General features: G+C 40.8%; 1 protein-coding gene across 1 annotated transcript in view; it reads right to left on the bottom strand.

The window, feature by feature from the left end:
• The window catches only part of TIAM2 (TIAM Rac1 associated GEF 2), a 140239-nt gene extending 131759 nt beyond the window's left edge, over positions 1 to 8480 (bottom strand). The window contains exon 1 of the mRNA XM_051613430.1: positions 8357 to 8480. The gene's annotated coding sequence lies outside the window, so the exon portion shown is untranslated. The remainder of the gene's footprint in view (positions 1 to 8356) is intronic.
• Between the last annotated feature and the right edge of the window lie 13872 nt (positions 8481 to 22352).

The raw sequence follows: 22352 nt of genomic DNA, 5'->3' as shown, positions 1-22352 counted from the left end.
AGCACAGGTGATTTATGTCTGTGTAACAGAAAAGGCTATTCTGTAGAAATATCACAGGAAATGACACACAGGAAATAAACCAACACAGACATCTTACAATCATTTCCTAAGCTCTAGTACAGCAATCTGCTGAGCTCCTGAAACAACCCAGATGCTGCCGACACAAGGTATGAACAAGCACCAAAAAGGCTTTCCTCTCCCAGCGTGGTTTCTGAGTTCTGAGAGGAGAAAAGGATGAACAAGGCAACAAGCTATGGAATAGTTAGTTATTTGCCACCTGGAAACATGCTTTATTGGGTATTAACTGTTCAGTACTGTCATGGTTCATCTACATGGACAGATGGGGGGACATGCAACGGCTGTGAAAACAAGAAAGCTGAAGATTAATGTGTGGTGAATGCTAAAGTAAAGGCTGGGGGGGAAAAAGGCCACATGGAAAAAAGTCACAGTAGGCCTCACGTCAGAGCTTTCTCCTCATCTGTCTCACTCATGAAAGGGGGCTTATAAGAAAGATAGGAATAGACTTCTTAGCAGGGCCTGTAGCAATAGGAGAAGGGGTAATGGATTTAAACTAAAGGACAGTTAATTTAGACTAGATATAAGGAAGTTTCTTATGATGAGGGTTGTGAAACATTGGAACAGGTAGCCCAGAGAGGTGGTTGGTGCCCCATCCTTGGAAACTTTCAAGGTCAGGTTAGATGGGGCTCCGAGTAACCCAACTGAGTTGAAGATGTCCCCGCTCACTGTAGGGGTTTCGACTAGATTAACGGTCCATTCCAACCCAAAGTATCCTAGCATTCTATGATTCTACAAACTAACCCCAGATCCATTCACATACCATCCCCTTAGCACCTGTTATTCTGCTCTAACACCCAAAAGCATCCATTCCCTTTGCACAAGCTCCTGTTGTGTCAGGTAAGGTGGAGTAAGAATTCAGTCCCTGCCCTCAAGGGCACTTAATTCAGGCTACAGCAAAATATCAACAGATGGAAAGAAACAATCATGTTTCAGAGTCAAGGTTTGCCAATGTGCAACAGAAGACCACGTCCTGGAAGACAGATGAACCCAGTAACAATTTGGCACAGATTTTACTAGGGAATGCTAGGACACAGCTCATGTGGGTTTAACTGCCGGCACAATATTGAGAACTGCTTTTCATCTCAGTAAATTTTATCAGTTAAAAATAGCCAGAAAATAAATATCTCAGCCTAATATTTCATTATTGCTCAATATTCTACTATTCCCACTTACCTGTCATACAGTCTTTTAATGCAAATTAAAATATATGAAAGCCACATATGCAAATATGTATACAATATATTAAAAAAAGGCATCTTATGTCAGTGTTCTAGGGTAAGTATCAATAGGAGACATCTTCATACAGTTATTTTTTAGGAAAAAAAAGCAGAAGTATTCTACAGATTACACTGACATACATCTTAAATGTAATTCTTTCTTGTAATGATTTTTCCTTATCCATTAGAGGAATTAGCAGAGCTGCTTCAAGACAGCAATCAGGACAACATCCATGTCATTCCACAACAACTTTTTTTTTCCTTTGAGACAGTTGTTCTTTCCTCAAAAGATTCCATGTGCACTTTTACCATTACATACATCGAGGTCACACAACTAATGAAATACATAAAGCATATCAGCTAAGTAGCAGGGAAATATTAGATGAGTTTTACTACTGTATAGCTTGAAAATCAAAAGGTTGTCTTAGTTGAAAGTTATTCTGCCACTAAACACACCCTTTCCTGTAGAAAAAAAAAAAAAAAATCAGGAAATTTTGAGAAAACTAGTACAAAATGTGCTGTAACTAGGTGAAACTTCCCACTGTAAAAATAAGTATAATTTTCTTCAATAACAGAAAAAGGTACCTAATGCTTTCACTGTTACCTACAAACCAAGAACTCATAAAGTATACACATGCTATATAAACACTCAAACCATCTTAAAAAACAGCAGGTGAAAGCTTAGTCCCATTTAAAGCATTAAAGCAAACTTCCCACTAACTTCCATAGTGACAGAATTTCATCCATTTTGCCAACTCACAAAGCAGAAATGGGTTAAGAAAAAGCTTTGAAATATAAAACCAAAACAATAAATAAGATTACTTCAATCACCACTTTTGATGCCTTCAATCTTCCAAGAAATTTCTGCCCCTCCCTCTGATACACCAACAAGCTGAAGGTTCAATGCCTACAGAGTTGATTTATCAGTCCCTGTGATAAAGGTTTGGACCATGACCTGCCTTTTCCACCATTTCATGCCCAGCAAAAGACAACATGGAAGTTCTTACACCAGTTGCATTTTCATAGTGCAGGAAAAAATCCACAACATTAAAACTGAGTTTTGCAGTGACTCAATCCAGAGCACTGCACATCCTAAAACTGGAGTGGTTTTGGGTTTTGTTTTTTTCTAAGGTTAGAGGGAAGTTCCTCAGCAACTAGTGTACAAGATCCCTCATCAGCAATGCAGAAAAGTGGGTAGCACCATTTGGCTTCCATTCAAATTCTGCAGTATATCTGAAGAGGTGACAATATAATTACAAAACTCCATTTCATTTGGGACTGAAATCAAATGGCTTAATAGGTCCAAAGGGAGAAACATACCTAAAGGCCAAATGTCTTTCATAAGATACTGGACTGTCACAAAAGCTGTTACTGGTACACAAACTATGACTTTGGGCAACCTAACAGCAACTGTATCAGTATACTAAAAGCTGAACTTTGAAGTCAGACCTTAATGAATGAGCTGAGGCTACACTTACTGGCCCAGGCACCTGAAAACTAAATTTGCAACACTGTAGCAACTTCTGCCACATTAGTGTTGCTATAGGGAAGTGCACTGAACTCCAGAACTATTAAATTATTAATAAAGATTATGTTTTCTTCTCATTGTTTGGTGGTTTTTTTAATAATTTTATTATGTTTATTCAAATCTCTAATTGAGCCCACCTATTTTATTCAGTTCCACCAATAATTTATTTTTAAATGCCCAAAACAGGCTAGACAGAACAGCAGTTAAAATTTCAGGTCACCCATATGTATGAAACATTTGGATCAGATTAAGCACTAAGTTTTTTTGTAACACCAATATGAAGAGGCAATGTTTTCTTAAATGTTGTCTTTTAGAGGGGAAAAAAAATCTCCAGCAATCTTTTGTTTGCAATATTGTCCACAACGCGTTCATAAGACATCAAAGGTTGTGCTAAGCATCAGTATCTGAACAAGAAACACTAGCTCTGTTTTCAAGTGAGGATGCTCAACATCCATTACCCATAATTTTGTTTTCTGTTTCTATTTCCAAGATCATTTTGCTATCCTGCATTACCGTCAATGATTTTGAAATATGTCATTCTCCAATATGAAAGTGTAACATGTTTTTTTAAGATTAACTCCATATGCAAATTCAGCTGAAGACTGCAGGGAATATTTTTTGTATGTAATTTTAAGAAGAAAGAAAAAAAAAAGATGTCTGACACATTGGGGTAGATGATGATGTATTAGTAGATCACACTGTAAGATTTCACAGGACACTGGAAAGAGGGAGCAGAATGAGAGCTCATACTGAGCAGGAGAGTATATCTTGGAGCAGATAAAAAGCAGCAGCTGTCAGAACCCCAAGCAGGGAGGCCCCCAGCCTGTTGATAATGGTGGTAAGGCTCAGGTGGGAGAACAACAATTTACCCTGGCTGACATTGAACTCCCATGCTCACACACAGAACACCACCATTTCTGCTCAGGGCCTAGGCACACAGACCGGGAAAACCCTTGGGTGGAGCTTGCTGTGTTATCAGCTCTGCTGCCTACACATACCAGCCCCCCACCACCTCCTGTCACAATGTAGGAGGAAGAGCTCTCCAGCACAAGAGACAAGATGCACCTTGCTGGCTGCAGAGCAAGAGCAGACACACAGGTAGTTACCCCAGCAGGGCCACAGGTCAGCACCCTGCACTCCCCTGGGAAGCTCTGTTCCCCTTCCCAAGGCACACCCCACCCGCCCCACAGAGGGAAAGTGCCACTTAGCTCCTTTCAGCCCAGCATCTTGCCAGCAGTACGAGCTTATAAAAGTGTCAAACTGGATATAGGTGACAGGGAGCGCTGCCTTACGGGAGGCAAGCATGGATGGAGGGTAGCATTATCAAAATTTTGTCAGGTGTGCTTAACTTTTCAGTGTCATCTTTAGTAAGGCTGATGATCCTCAATGCCAGAGCAGTCGAGCTAACAGAGAACACCCAGGCATCAGAGAAAGTAACGTATGACTAGAAAATAAGGGTAGGCAATAACTACAGCTGGCCAGCTTTGGAGATAGAAATATAATTTCAACTTGAAGTCCTTAGAGCCTTATATATTCCTTCTAGGCTTACATTGCAAAAAACACATATACCATATGCTTTTTTTGTTTGTTGTTTGTTGGGGTTTTTTTAGGAAATCAGTAACACAGTTTTACTGGATTTATCCACTGTTGCCTGTCAATAAGAAATTGTTCCTAAACACAGATCTTAAGCAGTGGGCCACAAGGCTTCCCTCATGATATCAACATTTTCCTCTGCTTTTTCAGCTTTCTGCATTTTTGCTCTTGTACACTATGCCTGAACATCAGTCACACAGGTTTGCCTAACTAGTCACCAAGCTTCTTTCTGCCGTGTCTTGACCTTGTTTCACAGAGAGTTTTAATGTACATTTTTGGTACCAACACTACATGTTACTGAAAGTTTTTAAGGCTCCTCTGTTCTGTGGTTTACATGAAAGCACTGGTGTGTATTCTTCTCACATTTTATTTGCTTCCTCATAATTCTATCACAATTTGGTGGGTTTTTTTCCACTTGGGTCTACAAACTTTTCTTTGGCATTTTCTCAGCCAATCAACTACATGAGTGAGACTTTCACTTGGAAAGGAGATAAAGAACCAAGCCTTGTTTTTAATTACTTTAACCTAGGAACAATTTGTTGCAAGAGTCTATCGGTGAACTTATGATCATATCTTAATCAAACATCTGAGTCCACAGTCTTGTTGCATATGCCAGCAACACTGGGCCCTAATTAAGCAGCTATTAAAATAAGCACACAGCAGCCTACTGATCACAATTATACATCAACTTTGCTTCAACAGAAGCTCTTCTGAAAAATCAAGTGTTTGCCTTCCTCAGGCTATACCACCATTGAAGATCCAGCATGAACACATACCAGTAGGTGCTTCAGTCTTACCACCTTCAGCACATCTGTATCTCATGCTAACCAGCTCTCTTCCTAACTCATGTTCTCTACACCTTGTGCATGCACAACAAATCACTCTCCAGAGCAGCTCGAGAGTCAATGTGCAGGATGGGCATCCGTGCTTGTGCCTTTTGAGTGGTGCCCAAAGGCAAAGTGACACTTCGAAGCCTATGTGCAACACACAGCAAGCAGGTTCTTCAGTCATATGAACCAGGAGCCCTTGGACCTGGGGAACTAAAGCCCACCACCCTGCAAAGGGAATGATCCATGTACCTTCATCCTGTGGGAATTCCAGCCAGCCAGGAAAGACTTGCTTCTGCAGAGCCTGAGGAAGCAGGCCCGGCCAGATACCTTCTTAGCACCCAGCACATGCTGCCCCTTTCCAAGCATGCTCTAAGCTGGTAAATCAGCACTGGGCCTGTAGGGTATCAACACCTTTCTCATGAGATTAAGTTTTAATCCACCTCTATCTCCACAACATACTTGGTTGGAATACTTAATGAAGTCCAAGTGGTTACTAACACTATCAGAATCTGTGCAACTCTGTCTGTACAGGACTGGCTGCTGTAACAAAATTCAGCTGCAACATAAATGCAAGAACAAACAAACTTGTTACTGTGATTCACTGAGTAATTTCAGGTTGTAACACTGAACAGATGGCACTTGTGAGCTTTATTCAATATCTTGGACTTTTTAATTAGATTCCTGTTCAAGTCACTCTGCTGGTCTACAGTAGAAGACCCCAGGTTTCAAAGTAACCTTAGGAATTCCATTTCTCTGCCTGTAGAAACCACTACGTCAGGGAGCTGCTGCAGGTCCAGCTCCTGCTGCTTCCACCCCAGGAACCAGTCAGCAGGTAATTAAAAGAGCAGAATTAAAGGGACAGTCAGAAAATGCAGCTACACCTTAGAAAAATGCAAATGAATGCTTCAATGCACGACACTGCTTTTTAATTTTAGGATGTTCTTGGTATGTTTATCATTAAGAATCTGTATGCTGTAATCTTCTCTTCCATGTCTTCACATGATTCTCAAATTCACCTTCTAACACCAACAAACTTGCTCAGGGTTTTCACAGCGTTTTGGAAAGCTGAAGGTCATCACAATCAAAATCAAGCACAACATGCTGACTGCTAAAAAGCTTGGGAACTTGCAAGGCAATACATAGTACATCTGCCCCACAGCACTGAAATGTGGCAAAAACCACCAGCAGGCTCTGTCGCTTGTGGGACCCAATGCCCCAACAGATGCTAGACTTATTAAGTTTTAGAATCAGGTCCAACACTTCCTTTTACTAATACAGGTCCATTAAAAAAACACAACAAAAAAAACCCAACAAACCCACAACAATCTTCAAGCCCAAACACATAGACTAGCATGAAAAATTGAGACTTTTTACGAGTGCTGCTGTGCTTAAACCCACAGTGATACTTTTAACCTGAGCAGTAGGGCACAACACGTCAGAACAGTAAGTTCAGTAGTATCAATCACAATGGCACAGCATCATGGCTGTCCCACTTACCAAAATCATTCAGAATTGGCTATTTTAGGGTTGGCTGTTTGCATTACTTGACCTTTTTCAGGAAGTGAAACTCTAAAATTCAGAAGAGCTGCTAGACTGTTGTGGTCATGTTCAACAAAACACTGCTTATTCCTGCAAATCCATTTTCATTTTATAATATATCCTACTAACCAAACAGCAGCAAATGCAGTGCTTGTGCATCCTTATTTCTGTGGCATTGATACCCTTAACTCCTTTCCAGTGGCAAAATGCTAAAATCATTAAAAACTGCAGCAATGCTCTATTATATACTGATTTTAAAAGAGATGAGTGAGTTACAAAATAAACTGAATACATTTATTTATTTACTTTAACTGAGTATCACATAAAAATCAGCTCTAAGAGACACCTGCCTGGTGTGTATCAATCAAAAAAAAACCTCTGTGACTCTGATGCTTCTCTTGTTTATTTAGCAAAATTTTGCCCCAAAGTATTTTGTCAGGCAAGAAAAGCAATCCTGTTCTAGCATAGTACGAGACCAAGTCCCTCTGAAACTGCAGCCCTCACACCAGTGCATGTGTTTAAGGTCATGTCAGAGAAACTCCAAGGGAATGAGGATGAACTGGATGTGTTGAGGTCCAACCCTGCTCCCCAGGACTTTGTAATGAGCAGAACTGCCCCATAGGCCTACACTTCCTAAAAGGTGGCTTTGTTAGGGCTGTGCAGTGGTTTCCTGCTACAAAGCCCAGAGACATCTGGATTTTGTGTTAACTAGTAGCATACCTGGTGTAGCAGGTAGCACAGTATTGACAGCAATGTGGGGTTTCTTCAGTTAATAATGGCAAACAGCACTGAAGCAATTTAAAATAATGAAAAGTTGAATAAACACTCTAATCACCCTTTTATAAAACATCATGATTAAGTCTTTTAAAATATCTAAACCCACCCCTTTATTTCACATGACAAAACCAAAGGGGGTGGAGGAAACCTGTCGTCCCCTAAACTCAGTTGTACCAGGTCTTTTAAATCCTCAACCAAAGCACCTCTCTCTCTCATATGCCAAACATTAGATTTGTGACTACAGCATGAAGACATCTGATGATCACCAGAACTGAACTTTAATGCCACTCTGTCCTCTGGGAACAGTGAGACATCAGGAGTAATTTTCTGTCTAATTCTGGAATCATGCAGTCTACACCAGAAACTGCTCATCTGTTCCCTCTCCTTTGATAGACAGACATTTACCACATCATAACACTCTTAAAAGCTGGGCAGGAAAAAGTCTTTATCCCTCCCTCTCCCGCCTTAAGTATAGAAAACTGCATCTATGCTATTTAAAGATTTGGATGCTTGTCTGTACTGAAGTTTTGTAAATACAACCTATTTTGAAGTCAGAGGCATTAAGCATTGGATAAACGCCTCAAAAGAAACAATTGGATAGCCTGCATTTCCCCCAGTGTTCACTACTGGTTGACTCTAAAACCTCAGAGGCACCCAGTCAATACAAAACATTTAGACTCAGGGACTAAAGTGAATTTTAAGCTGCTTGTATATAAACCTTGGCCTGTAACCGCTTCATAATCCAATGTATATGTTCAGAAATAAACAAACTGACAAAATAAAAACAAACAAACCTTGCATAATTTATTTGCTCTCCGAATGCCTTGTTTCCCTCTGCATCCTGGGGTGAAAACACGGAGGGAGGCTGGGGTGTATTGTCAACACGGCCCTTGCTGCTTTAGAAACTGAAGAATGTTTTGCTGGAAACCTCTGTTTTTCTAGTGCTGGCAACCTGAAAAACAAAAACCTATTTTGTTAATACGCGGATCCCTAGATACGTTAGAAATTAATTTTCTTCTGAACCACTGCCAACTAAATCATTAACCCCTCCCACTCAAAGCCAACAACTTGCACACAAAAGGCAGCTAGAAACATCTCTGCTCAATTCACACCTCCTTTACGCATTCTGCATGGACTGATCACGCACAGCGGCTAAAAGCTTCTTTCTATATACAAATGAAAGTTAGAAACTAGTAATGCAAGGGGCTACAAAAACACATGCTTCAAGAGGAGTTTTTGTCAAGCTGTCCAGGTTTCCACCTGAGAAACACACCACCAGGAAAGGCGGCTTGAAATGTGTCAGCACCATTGAAGTCTCTTTGCTACAGTGGTGGCAACAACCGTGAATGGTGCCTGGACCACAACAAGACTGCCATCCACACAAGAGCACCTTCATATCTGTGTCCATATATACCTATTTAAAGCTTACCACATCCCAGGCCCAGACAGGCTATCAAATCTCAGCCAAGACCTCTCCAAAATAGCTGTGTGTCAGCTACCAAGACCTCCTGTGGACATTTTCTTGCAGCAGCTGAGCCAAGCTCTGAGAAGCTGCCACTGCTTTTGAATAGACTGATACAGAGTAACTAGCAACTCTTTTGCCTACACCACCTGAAAATAGTAAAATAGAGGACACTGCCACTCTTCTCCTTCAATGCATATAAACTGAAGATGGTGTCTAACTGAGCTCCCAAAAGCTGGCAAGAACTTCACACTCTACAGAGTCTGTCTTTTCATGCTGCAAAGTGTCAGACTATATTACAATATTTTCTGTGATGTTTAAATTGGCACAGCTGATTTTCAACAGCTTCTTCACAGCACACAGCACCTTGTCATAAAAATGTCCTTATTTCTACAATAGTTAAACTGACATACCACTGAATTAAAATTAACACAAGAATTTTATCATACTCATGCTTCGAAAGACAGCATGAAAATCCTGGTGATGGAGTCAGTACACAACTACAAAACAGGATTCTCAATTAAAATATTACATAAAAACATGTAGAATAGAAACTAGGAGCAACTCCTCCATCTGAATCTGTTGAGCATACAAATAGGACAACAGAGTACTAGAACTTGGGGGTTTCTGTAAGATTGCTTGGTAGAATTAGAGCAATATCTCAAACTGACTTCACTGAAACAAAGGTTGTCCCATTAAAATAAAATGCAGACAAAATTGCAAATTATACAAGCTGCAAAACCACCACATAAAAGAGACAAATTAACAATGGCTAGCAAAGTAGAGCAGTGTCAGGCTGCAAGTTACACCCAAAAGAAAACGTGAGTAATAAAGTGTAAGTACTATTTTTCCTGGTTGTTACCATAAAGCCACTTGTAAAGTTCCAGGTACAAAATAGAGACTTGTTCTGCTGGTGGGCAAGTGTACATACCTATCTATACAGAACATTTACAGCACAGGCCACCAAAACCCTCATCATCATCGCTGCAGGAGACACAGCCAGGAGCTGTAGGGAAGGGCTATGAGTGCCACAGCGACGGCATTCAGGTAACACTGCTGTGACCTGTGTCATGGATCCCTTCTATCACTAACTTCAGACTGCTGCTACTGTGCCTGACTTGTATTTTTGTCATACTAACTTATCCTACCCATGGCTTTGCTCCTCAAAGAGACACAGCCTTTCCTTCACCACGATACCCTGCTCCTGAACACCAACAACCCACACTCAGTATTTGTACAGTAGCTTGCTCTTGCTCACACAAATCTTTGCAAAACCCCTGAACTGGGAAATGCCCTTGGTCTTCCCTTGTGTTCCAGCTCACTGCAGAAAGCTGTTTGGGCATTTTTCTCTACCTGCTGGTACCACATTTCCAGCTCTTCACAGACAGGGCTTCTTTACTGATGCTTTGATAGACATGGAGGAGCAAGACTTAATATGATGCTAAATATAAGACCTGTGTCACTATATTAATGTAATTTCAACAATGTAGAGTTAGGCTCTGCCCTCATGGGCAAACGTGACTCCCCTGCATTTTTGCTAGCCCATAACAGATGAGGAAATGCAGTTGGCTGTTAGCTAACCACAGCCACAGTGACCTCATGGTGCTAACACTCAGTCATCCCAGATTTGTAAATTTACAGCTAAAACATTTTAATCTGAGCAAGAACGGGCAGAAATGAGAGCACAACGTTTATTGCTGGCAGATGGTGCACTGCTTTTGATACGAAAGGATCGATTTATGGTAAAGTAATACAAGATCAGTCAGGTCTTATTTGAGACTTAAGGACCATATCCTGCTCTGTCTGAAGAAAATTTACTGTCCAGGTAACAGGACCAGTGTTTCTGAAGTGCTTCCAGCACTCCCCAGCAAGCTACCTCTCATGGAGGCCACAATGTTTGCCCACAAACAGTCCATCAAATGCGGAAGTTTGCCATGGTAAATACAAACTTCCCAGAAACATTCTGCTAGCTGTCACACCCTTACTATTAATCTACAGAGCTTCAAATAAAGGGTAGCATGTTCTTCCATACATAGTCTACTCATTCAAATTATTTTTTTTTTATAGCAGGCCAGGTGATCTTATAACATCTCTCTTTTTCCTTTCCTAAAACAAACTTTTTAATGTCAAGGATTCTTAATAAACTACTGAGGACAAAGCCCTTCTGAAGGAACTAATCAGAAAAAATTTCTCATGTGTCAAGAAAAGGGAGAAGGGTGAAAAACAGAAAGAAGTAATTAAGACACAAAGATCGTCTATACTAAAGTAAGTCACGTAAATCTAAAGTATCTCAGGATGCGACTGTAGCCTCCTGAGTACTAATGATGCCAAAATCCTGTGCACTCAACATGGCAAACACAACATCACAGGGCCTGCCATTTAGTAAGGACAAGTTGATAGAGCATAGCTGTGAATGTCTTGACAGAACAGTTTAGCCAGCAAGTGCTATGGCAGCAGAACTTGACTTTGTCATTAATCTTGCACTTACACTTTCATTTTCCTCCTGAATAAGGGGGGGGGGGTACACAAAAATAAACACCAGCAAATGGCTAGCTGGTATAGCAGTGAAAACATTCGTAAAAAGCTATCATGGGCCCTTCCACATACATTGTAAATTAAGAGTGAATTACATTATATACTCAATAGTAACATTCAAGTCACAGATGTAGTTCCTTAATTGCTCTCTGGGAAGGGTTGTACAAACTCAGGTTAGGTTCCACCTGCACAAGCAGAGAGCAAACACCCACTGTTGGATTTTTTGGTTAAGTTGCCAGACACCTTCAGTACATACTATAGACCCTGATTAAAGCAAGCATCTGATGACCAGGTGCTGAGCAGCTCAAGAACACAACTCTACAAACACCTCCATTTGTTCTAGCTGTAACACATATCATGTTGAAAGAGAGGTATGAAATGTGACCAAATCTTAACAGGTCTGGCAAGAAGGAAACAAAGAGCAGCCAAACTAACGACAGTATACTGCCCTCTCTAAAGTGGACTGCAAACAGCTTTTCAGGACAGTTATGCACAGTATATACATCCAGACCTTGACCTCCTGATCATCAGACAGGAGAGAGATTTTAACGTGTTCAACCATGAACCAGCGAACAGCCTTTGGAGCTGTTGTAGCTTTCTGCAACAGTCTATCAGTTTGCTACATGGGGTTTTCTTGGATAACCACCTCTCCCGTTTCCCCTGAAGAAACTTGGGAATAGTCTGTAGATAAGGATGCATTATCACAGAAAGATGCTCCTACTTATGGGAAAAAAAAAATAAAAATCCACCACTTTTTCACCTCCATCAATCAACTCTAGGTGTGCCAATGTACTGGACACACACATTCAGCATATATTCAGTCAAAGCAGCAGCACAACTCCTGGCTGCCCACTAAAAGACACACTCAGCATCAGCTGTGTTCATGGGCAGTAAGCCCTCAGGTCGACAGGAAGGGACCAGTTCCTGAGTGCACACGTTTGGCCCGCCTGGAGAGGCAGGGCTGTGCCACAACATGAAGCTCTGCCCAGAAGGCAGAAGCCATCTGCCTGCGCATGAAAAGCTGGACTTCACTTCCCTGTGCCAGGGGCATTTGTTTCAGGAAACTTGGCATTACCGTACAAAGAGTTTCAGAATGTACCCTAAGTGTTCTGTCACATGCAGAACTGAGCCAAGCAGGTATGTATATGTGGGATGATCCAAGGCATTTTTTTACTTGTTTTTCTTGCTATTTTCAGAATACATTTCTGAAAGTACTTGAAAGTATTTTATTTTTTCTTTTCATCGATGACTTACATTTCAGAAGCAGCACGTGAACAAAAGTGTTGACCTTTTTCCTAACCTTTGACTGATCCTATGAGAAAAGGAGCATCTTGTTAAGATTATTTACCTTTAATTCACTGATTCTGCACAGAAATAATGATCATCTAAAGCTTCTAACCCCCTACTCAGCAGTTTAATTAGCGAGATGATAATTGATTAATCCACTTGAGCTACTCTGGAGAAGGTGTGACTGAAAAGAGATCACTCCACCCCTGAGAAATGTGCATTAATTAGTTCTGCATTAAACCACTTTCCTCTTTATTCAACTTCAAAAAAAAGAGAAAAAAAACACAACACAACAACACTTCAGTGTTAAACTTCTGAGGTATTTTTTCATCTTACTTTGTTCTTTAGAAAGAGTCCTACTTTCTTGCCTTGGATTTTATAGCCATCAATTTAATTTTTTTGAATTATTTTGTTTTTACAGGATAAGCAAATGCAGGCTAGAGGTTCAATGTGCATTTGCAAAGCCCTGCCAAAGAACTGCAGTCATTAATTAGTTGGTTCAGACAAGCAATGAAGGATGACACCGATACTTGACAGGAATGTACACAGCATTATGTACATACCAGAACCGAAATGAAGTATACTTCCATCCAACAAGTGGTTTCAGTGTCCCACCTAGGAAGGCAATCAGATAGAAAACCTTATTTAAAGGTTTCCTCACACTTTAAACTCTTGTCAGAATTTCTCCAGCCATAATCTGGCCTACAGCCCGATCACAAGCCTATCACCCCTGAAAAAAAGGGTAGGCCTTCCTTGACCGTATCCATGTGCCACAACTGACATTGCCTTTAGCTTGGTAAAGCTCGTGCTGCACCTGACCCTACAGTCATAACTCACGCTTGCTGATGTTCTGAAGAATAAGGAGGACTGACGAACTTTTCTCCTTCCGTGAAATTCCCTCCTGGCCTCTAGACATAAACAGAAAACATCCTCACAGCATGACCTTCTGCTTGCCCAATTCCCTGTGACCAAGGGGGAGGTTACCTCATTCCCACAGGTCTAAGGGCAGAATGGCTGATCCTCAGCAGTCTTCAAGCAAATAACTCTCCTGCTCCATTTCCTTTTGTCAATCCACCACCTTTCAGGAGACCTTCCTGGACAGAAGAAACTTCTGAGTACAGACAGAGTCCCATCTTTCTCATGGTCACCAGAAAGTGACATGAGCGAAGCAGACACAGGGCAGAGCGGACAGCCAGGCTAGACAGGACAGGGAGGGAGGAGTGTGGCTTTATTTTCCACATCCTAAATTACATGCTTCATATCACCTTTTCTATGCATGCTTCTTCCTGTACTTGGCATTATTTATTCACTTTCAAAGCACATGTCACCACACAGGACACAACACAGCCCTGCAGAACTCCTGGTATGTGGTTAGAAAGGATTTTTCCATTGGCCTCTGTCAACTCAATCAATATGTAGTGTCAGCAGAAGTCAACTGAGAGGTCATTTTCAAAGAATAAGCTGATCCTACATCAGCATGCCATTTTAAGAGCAGCCAGACTTTGTGAAACCTTGCTCTGTTGCCATTATGCCTGCTTATGGAAAGGTTTTTTTTCTAAAATCCTTTATTTCAAGGTTATTTCATCATCATCAAGTTATGGAGAACACAAAATAAGCCTATGTTGCTAAGGACTGGGCCCAATAACTAAATCTTATTGAGGCTTCTGATAGTCTTGCCAACATCCATAGATCAGTTGAATGATGCAGACTTAAAAAGAGAGTGACCGATGGGAAAGGGACACAAATACCAGAACTGAGGCTGATCTATGTGAGGTCCATCCCAAAATTATAGGTTTCTAGTGGTGGAAGGATCAGATCTGAAAAGAGCATGAGCAAGGCCCCATCACCAGCTTGGGACTCTCAATTTCAAAACATTTTCACAGTGAAGCAACTTAAGAAAATAAACATTCCTAGTCAGGCAGAGATCAGTCATAAACCTTTTCTGAAATGGAGATGAACTCTCTTATTGTGTATTTAAAGCAACAGTATAAACCAGGCCATATCTATATAAAGCAATGCTGTGGGCTTAAAGGAACAGCAGCATTATTCTCTGTCAGAGCTCAGCCTCAAATACCCAGAAGAGAACCACAAATGGCTGTTCAGGACCAAAAGAAAAAAAAAAACAAAAACAAACAAAACTTCTTCATTCCAATAAAGCTATCAACATTATCAACAGGTCATTGCTCACATTTGATGGTAGATACCAAATTTAACAAATCCGGATATCTACAGTTTACAGATACCATGCAGTAAAAGAAGTGCTTCAGAATATACTGTACGATCTTATATTTTCCTAAGTATTTTATTTTTCCTTTTCTAGTACATTTGTCTTGTATAATTTTTAATTCCGTCATGCACAAGAAAATAGCCTGATATTTTAATTTTGTGTTTTCATCAGGACATTCATAATTTATTAAAAGCAAAATAAATGGTGGAAAAAACTGACTTCAAAACATTAACCTGAAATACAGGCCAAAATTCTGGGTTTTTTTGCTTAAATATTTTTGTGAAAAATTCAGCACATCAGATAAACATTTAAAAATAGAAATAATAGAATAGATTATTTTAGTTGGAAGGGACCTACAGCAATCAGCTAGTCCAACTGCCCGACCAAGTTAAAGCATTTTGCTAAGGGCATTGTCCAAATGCCTCTTCTATGACAGGCTTGGGGCATTGACCACCTCTCTAGGAAGTCTGTTTCAGTGTCTGACCACCCTCTTGGAGAAATGCTTCCTAACATCCAGACTAAACCTCCCTTGGTGCAGCTTTGAACCATTCCCCATGTGTACTGTCACAGGATCCCAAAGGAGAAAACCTGAGCAACTCCCTCTTCACTTCCCCTCATCAGAAAGCTGGAGAGAGCAACGAGGGCACCCCTCAGCCTCCTTTTCTCTAAACTAGAAAAGCTCTCAGAACTCAGACACTCCTCATAGGACTTTACTTCCTGTTCTTTCATCAGCTTTGTTGCCTTCTTCTGGATGCATTCAAGGACCTTCACATCCTTCTTCAATGGTGGGCCCAGAACTGCACACAGCGCTCAAGGTGAGGCTGCACTCGCACTGAATACAGAGGGACCATCACCAGCTGGTCATGCTGTGTGTGATGACCCCAGGATGCAGTTTGCCCTCCTGGCTGCCAGTGCACATGGTTGACTCAAATTGAGCCCACTGCTGACCAGCATCCCCAGATCCCTTTTCTTCTGGGCTGCTCTCCAGTCACTCCTCTCCCCATTTACACCTGTGCCTGACATTACTCTGTCCTAGGAGCAGCATCTGGCATTTGGACATAAGGAAACCACTGGAGTTGCTCCTTCTTACCTTAACACCCAAACTCCCTGGAAAGTCATTCAACATTAACTCCAGCTGCCAGGCAGACAAACCTACAATTTGCCAGACTGATTTAGTCTTATCTAGGATTTTACGACACAGGGCCCTGAACTGCTTAACTGTTTCAGTTTACTCTACAACTCCTATGTTTTTTCTGAATTAAGAGCACAAAGTTGATGCTGATGAAAACATTTCCACTCACACAAGTTTCAATGGGTGGCATTTTTGTTGGTCAGAGCATGCTTTGAGATGGGCAGTCTTAATGCTAAGGAACAATCATTACAGAATATCCAAATATTCTCAATAGGCTGAAAATGCTAAATGGTGTATAATGACTGCATTAGGGGTGCATTAGAAGTATGTCCAGCAGATTGAGAGAGGTTTTCCTCCCCCACTACTTGGCCCTGGTGAGCCCTCACTTGGAGTATTGTGTCCAGTTCTGGGCTCCCCATTTCAAGAGGGAAAAGGATCTACTTGAGAGAGTCCAATGGAGGGCTATGAGGATGATTAAGGGACTGGAACACCTGTCTTATCAGGAAAGGCTAAGAGACTTGGGACTTTTCAGTCTGGAGAGGAGAAGACTGCAGGGGGATCTAACTAATGTCTCTAAATACATGAGGGCTGGGCATCAAGAAGGCAGGGACAACCTCTTTTCACTTGTGCTCTGTGATAGGATGAGTGGCAATGGATTTAAACTTGAGCACAGGAAGTTCCACTTCAGCATGAGGAAGAACTTCTTTATTGTGAGGGTTACAGAGCACTGGAACAGGCTCCCCAGACAGGTTGTGGGGTTTCCTTCTTTGAAGACTTTCAAGACCTGTCTGGATGCCTTTCTGAGTAATCTGCTCCAGTTTTGGTCCTGCTCTGACAGGGGGGTGAGACTCAATGATCTTAGGCAGTCTCTTTCCACCCCTAACATTCTGTGATTCTGTGACTGCTGCAGGTCACTAGGAAATCCATGGTAACATTCACCTTTGGGTGCAAAATGTAGATGTGAATCTGAAGGGTGACAAAGCATCATTCTTCATCATGGTTAGCATGACTGATTAGTAGAGATATTGTAGGGGGAAAAAAAAAACTAGGTTTTTTGTACAGAGCAGGCAATTACCTACTTGTTACAATCCTGAGCTATTGCTTAGCCCACTAATCTGGTCAACACTAAAGTCTGGCAAGTGCTTCCCTCTCCCTTTGCATCTCACCTGCCTAAATATAAAGTCTCTCTTCCAGAAAAGCTCCTCATGCCTTTCAGATATCACAACTGAGAAAGAAAAGATTTAAAACAGTTTTCATTAGAAGTATTTTGTGCCTTCTGACCAAGATGAATTTTTTAAAAGGGCTTAAGATAGGGAGAATGAGTGTCACAAATACCATTATAAACCTGAAAGAACAAGAGGAATGTGGGAGGAGGGAACTCAAACTACATGAAGCCCTTGGACCACAAGTGGAGCAATGCTGACATAGCAGCAGCAACTGGACTCCCACTCTGCACAATGGCTCAGACCTGACCTTAGTCTTGCCATCACCTTCAAGTTATCAACATGTGTTAGCCTAATTTCTTCAATAGGTTAAAGATAACATGCATTAGAACCTTGCAAACTTCATAAATCATTCCAGCAGCATTTTCATGCTTCACTATTTTTAAATAAAATACCAGTATACATCCCTTCTGTGCAATTAATGACTTTCAGAGTTGTGACTTTAAAATAACAATTAACTATTGGTAAAAACCTAAAATTGGACAGTACTAGAGCCTTCCTACAATCTGGGAAAATACAGGGCAGAAGATACAAAGTTCATTTTCAAACCTTGTTCTCAAACTTTGGGCATCACCTCCCATCCTAGGCACTCCTGAGAGCAGTGGTATATAGACCAAAGCACAAATTCTACTCACAGCTTCATCAGAAATTAACTGCGTGAATGATATTTGCAAAACAGTAGTGATTTCAACTGCTTTTCAATTATTGTCTCAAGTATGCCTTGGCATAAAGCTTTACTGAATTTGGAAGGCTATTAAACACCCAGATACCCTTCAGAGGCAGCAGGAACCATGGGGTTCCCAGCTGGGTGCTCTGTACCACCCATCAGATTCACCACCCCAGGCACAGACAGAGGCTGGTGGGGTTAAAGCATGTTTTACAAAGTGGGAGTACTTGAAGATTTTATCAACAAGCTTCCAACCTGCTCTCACGTGCATATGCAGATAACAATTTTCACCAGCTCTGGAAAGATGGTAAATCTTGGTTCGTTTCCTTGGTGCTGCTCCCCTGACTCCCCCCCACCTCTACTCCCTGAAGGTGTAACAGCTCTTTGAAGGAATGGCTGGCTAAATTAAGTTGACAAAGCTCTCACATTTTCTGTAATACATTATTTTTAAAACAGTTGGAGTTCTTTTGTTGAAAACCTTTCTAATACGTTTGAGCCTGAAGCAGAAAAAAAAAAAAATGTGTGGAATGTGTTGTATTGAATGACGGAAGGATAGCAAGAACTAAACACAGGTGAAAATACAATGTTACAACAGAATACAGGAGGCATGCTCCTACCACCTCCACCTACAATATTTTACATATAATATTGTATAATGCAGCTGGAAATGAAAAGGCATATTGAATCACTAATGGCCTACCCTTTTTCTTGTTGCTTCAATATTTTAAACAGGGGAAAGCAGGATTATCACAGTTTCAGGAATATAAAGTATGAAACATCCAGATTTCTATACTCAAAATCCCTCTCTTGGGATCCAAGGCTGGGAAGGAACCACCTGGCTGAGCCAGTCCCACCAAAAGCAGAAAGACACTGCAGACATCTAGTCTAAGTGGTCTGTGGATCATACAATCCACCTGTGCACACTGCAATTCACAAAACAGTTCACAAGATCAGATATGAAACCTAGAGCCTGTGGGAAAAGACCAAAGCCAGAGACACAAAGCATGCAGGAGAGCAACTGGAGACCTCACAAGGGTCCTCGCAACATGGGATTTTCTGTACTAAAGGACACAGCTCTACTGCCAATCTCCATTATTCACAGAGAAAAGAAAGAAAAAAGGCAACTCACCAACTCCTAAAAAGGAATTTTGAAGCAAGATATATATGGCTTATAACACAAATCACAGCAGGGCCTCCACCTACCAACTACATCCTTCTGTGAACCCTGCACCAACCCTGGGGCTAACAGGGTGGACAGGTAAGGGAGTCATAGACAGAAGATGACATCAAGCAAAATTCCCTCTGGGTATGAGCCTCTCCACTGTTCACACACAGAGGCTGGAAGACCAAGCTCCTAACTGATGCACCTCAGTAGATCGTTTGGCTGAGGTAAAAAAAATCTGAGCCACAGAGTATCTTTCCTGCATCTTTTTGAGCAACAATAAAACAGAAAAAGGGGAAGAACATTTTTTTCCAATTAAAATGTACTTTAGAAGGCTGATACTCTGGTAAAATCTGAAATTTATAATGAATTCCAGGATTCATTTGAGTAATCCATTCTTAAAGAGCACAATAATGAAAGGCTTACATATGAAATTTAGTAGTAATAACTTTGGGGTCAAATCCATAGAGATTTCTTTGGCAAAGCTTTCACTGAGGACACCAAAATGTGATCTCAGGGGGTGTTCTGCCTGAGAAAGGACTTTGGTATTGGCCCACACTCTGTATATTTAAGTGACCCCAGTCCCAGTATTATACAGCGGCAACCAGTCACAAAACCTAGCATTATTTAAACCATTTGCATGCCAGAATCTCCAATTGCAGGGTGCAAAAGCCAGCAGGAAGCATTGATCACTCCTTTAGCAGCAAACAAAAATGAAATCTTTTTTACTTGGCTTTCTTATGATATCATTTACCTTCTATAATAGCAATTGCTTTTTTTAAATCATGGATTTGCACAGCATTCAATTTGCCAGTTTCCCCATTTAGATGTAAATTTACCAAAATAGCTCTTCACAAAATCCAAAGCCCAAGGGTGGAGTCCTAAAAATATGTAGTTTAAGATCTTTTATAACCATACATGATAAGAAACCTGGTTCTTTTCTGGTAAGCCATAAAAGGGGAAGAATGTGGAAACCAAAAACAAGCAAACAGAAAATAAAAATCCATATCTTTTGCCTTACGCCCTCAAAATTGTACGTATATACTTCAATGCAACCACTTGTCTAAATGTTTAAAATGATAGTTTTTCAAAGTATTTATATAATTTATATATAAATATATATATTATATCTATATATATATTTATATAAACTATCCTTTTTGTTTCTGTTGGCTCCAAATGTTCCCAGGCTCATGAATTCTTCCTTAGGTCTTATTATTCAAAAAAATACAGTAAACGTTGCTTTTATGGAGTATGAAAAAGCTGAGTATCATTTTCTAGTTAACTCTTCTGGATCTGCATTAAAATAAGATCAGCAACAGCAATTTCAGGACAGGTTTCCTAATCATTGCTCCTGATCACTACCATTTTAAAGTTTTTTATTTTCCAAGTACTATAATAGAAAAATCTCTACAATCTCAATGCAATTTCAACTCCTAAGAGTGGTGGAGCATACACTCTAAAAATGTCTGATAGTCTCTGTACTGAAAAAAACAAGAAGCAGCAGCAGGAGAGACTTGGACACTACCATTTGCCACAATCCCAAAAATATTTCAGACAAAAAGCATTATTTTTTTTTTTTTTAATTTTAAAGACTTAATTAAGTCAGACACAATACTGATCTGCCATCTTCCAAATTCAAGTATTTCAGTGAATGTAAGCTTCATTAGCACTTGGGTGCTGTACTTTTGCACTAACACACAAGGAAATTTTATAATTGTCACCTCCATAACCTTCAAGTATTTTCTCAGTCTTTTGTCCAGCTTCTCCAATGTGTGATATCAGTCACTATGCAAGCAATTTCTCTACTTCCATATTTTTCACTTATTTAACCTCATACTCAGAATACAAATTTGTGACACAGCTATTTGCACAGCAGGTTGATGACTTCACAGCCAATGGCTGTCAGTCAGCATCTAAACAAGTCCATGAAAGGGCTACTTCAAACACCAGCAACCCTACCAGGAATAAAGCCAACAAAAAGCAGTGAGGTCTCTCCCCTTAAATACCACAGGCACCCTATCTGCAGGTCTTTCCCTTCGTTCCCCAAGACCTCCCTTCCTGTTGTGTTCCTTAAGAGCAGAAGAGCCAGCCAGGAAGAACTTCAGGCGACTCCAAACAGAAACATAATTTCCCTTGCAAGCATCTATGTTTCTCCACTGAGCTAAGGAATGAACTCCGCTAAAAAGCAGTGAAAATTTGCATGCTGCTGCTTTTCCAAAGAAGGACTGCCCATCCCAACAATTCCTGGATTAAAAAACAGTGTTCAGACAACAAAACCATATGCTCACAAGTTGACTCTTTAGTCAGAGAAATATGATTTCTTCCAACTTTAAGGAATGTGACAACAGCAAATCTGCCCCTGCTTGATAAGTGGCAGGCAATTGTCCATATAAGGTGAAAAATGTGCTAGTGCAGCTCATGCAACACTGCTAATTCCTTGCCTGTTCCCAATATTCAAGAACATAAATGAACTTATAAATCAATTTTGTAAGTAAACTTTTTGCATGCTTACAGCTATAAACCATCTAGACTACACTTAGTGCACAAAGAGTTTTGAATTTAACTATTTAACCCCTTAAACACAGAATCCATTTACACTTGGTATGTGTATCGCAGTAGTGCATAAATTAACGTAATCTCCGAGGTCCCAGCACAGTTCAGTTCCTAAATTCCCTTTATACTTTACCATTCCTCAGCCATCCTGCACATTCCAGCCCCTAACAAACTTGCTGCTGGCAGTGCATGCAGCACAGCATGCCAGAAGAGAAGCCAGGAGGAGGGCGAGGAGGGAGCTGAAGGCTGAGTGAAGGCTGGCAGCCCGACACAACCTCCCATCCCAACTCCTGTGTGTCCCCCAGGCTGATCCTTGGTGGAAGCACCAGGGTATTGGCACAGTACTGCTGCTACTACTCTTCAGCATGTTTATCTTAGCTCTGATCATCCAATAATCTCTAGGTAATAGCAACAGAAAAATAAGCAGCATTTCTGAACTTGTCTCTGCATTAGAGGAAGACTTGCAGGCATCACTCAAGCTACTGGTGGAAAGGCTTCTATTGATTTTAATAGGCCCTAAAACAGGCTGTAACAGCAGA

The sequence above is a fragment of the Apus apus genome, chromosome 3 (assembly GCF_020740795.1).
Source record: "Apus apus isolate bApuApu2 chromosome 3, bApuApu2.pri.cur, whole genome shotgun sequence".
Classification (NCBI taxonomy): Eukaryota; Metazoa; Chordata; class Aves; order Apodiformes; family Apodidae; genus Apus; species Apus apus.
Note: the sequence above shows the minus strand (reverse complement) of the source record. Positions and strands in the feature narration are given on the sequence as shown.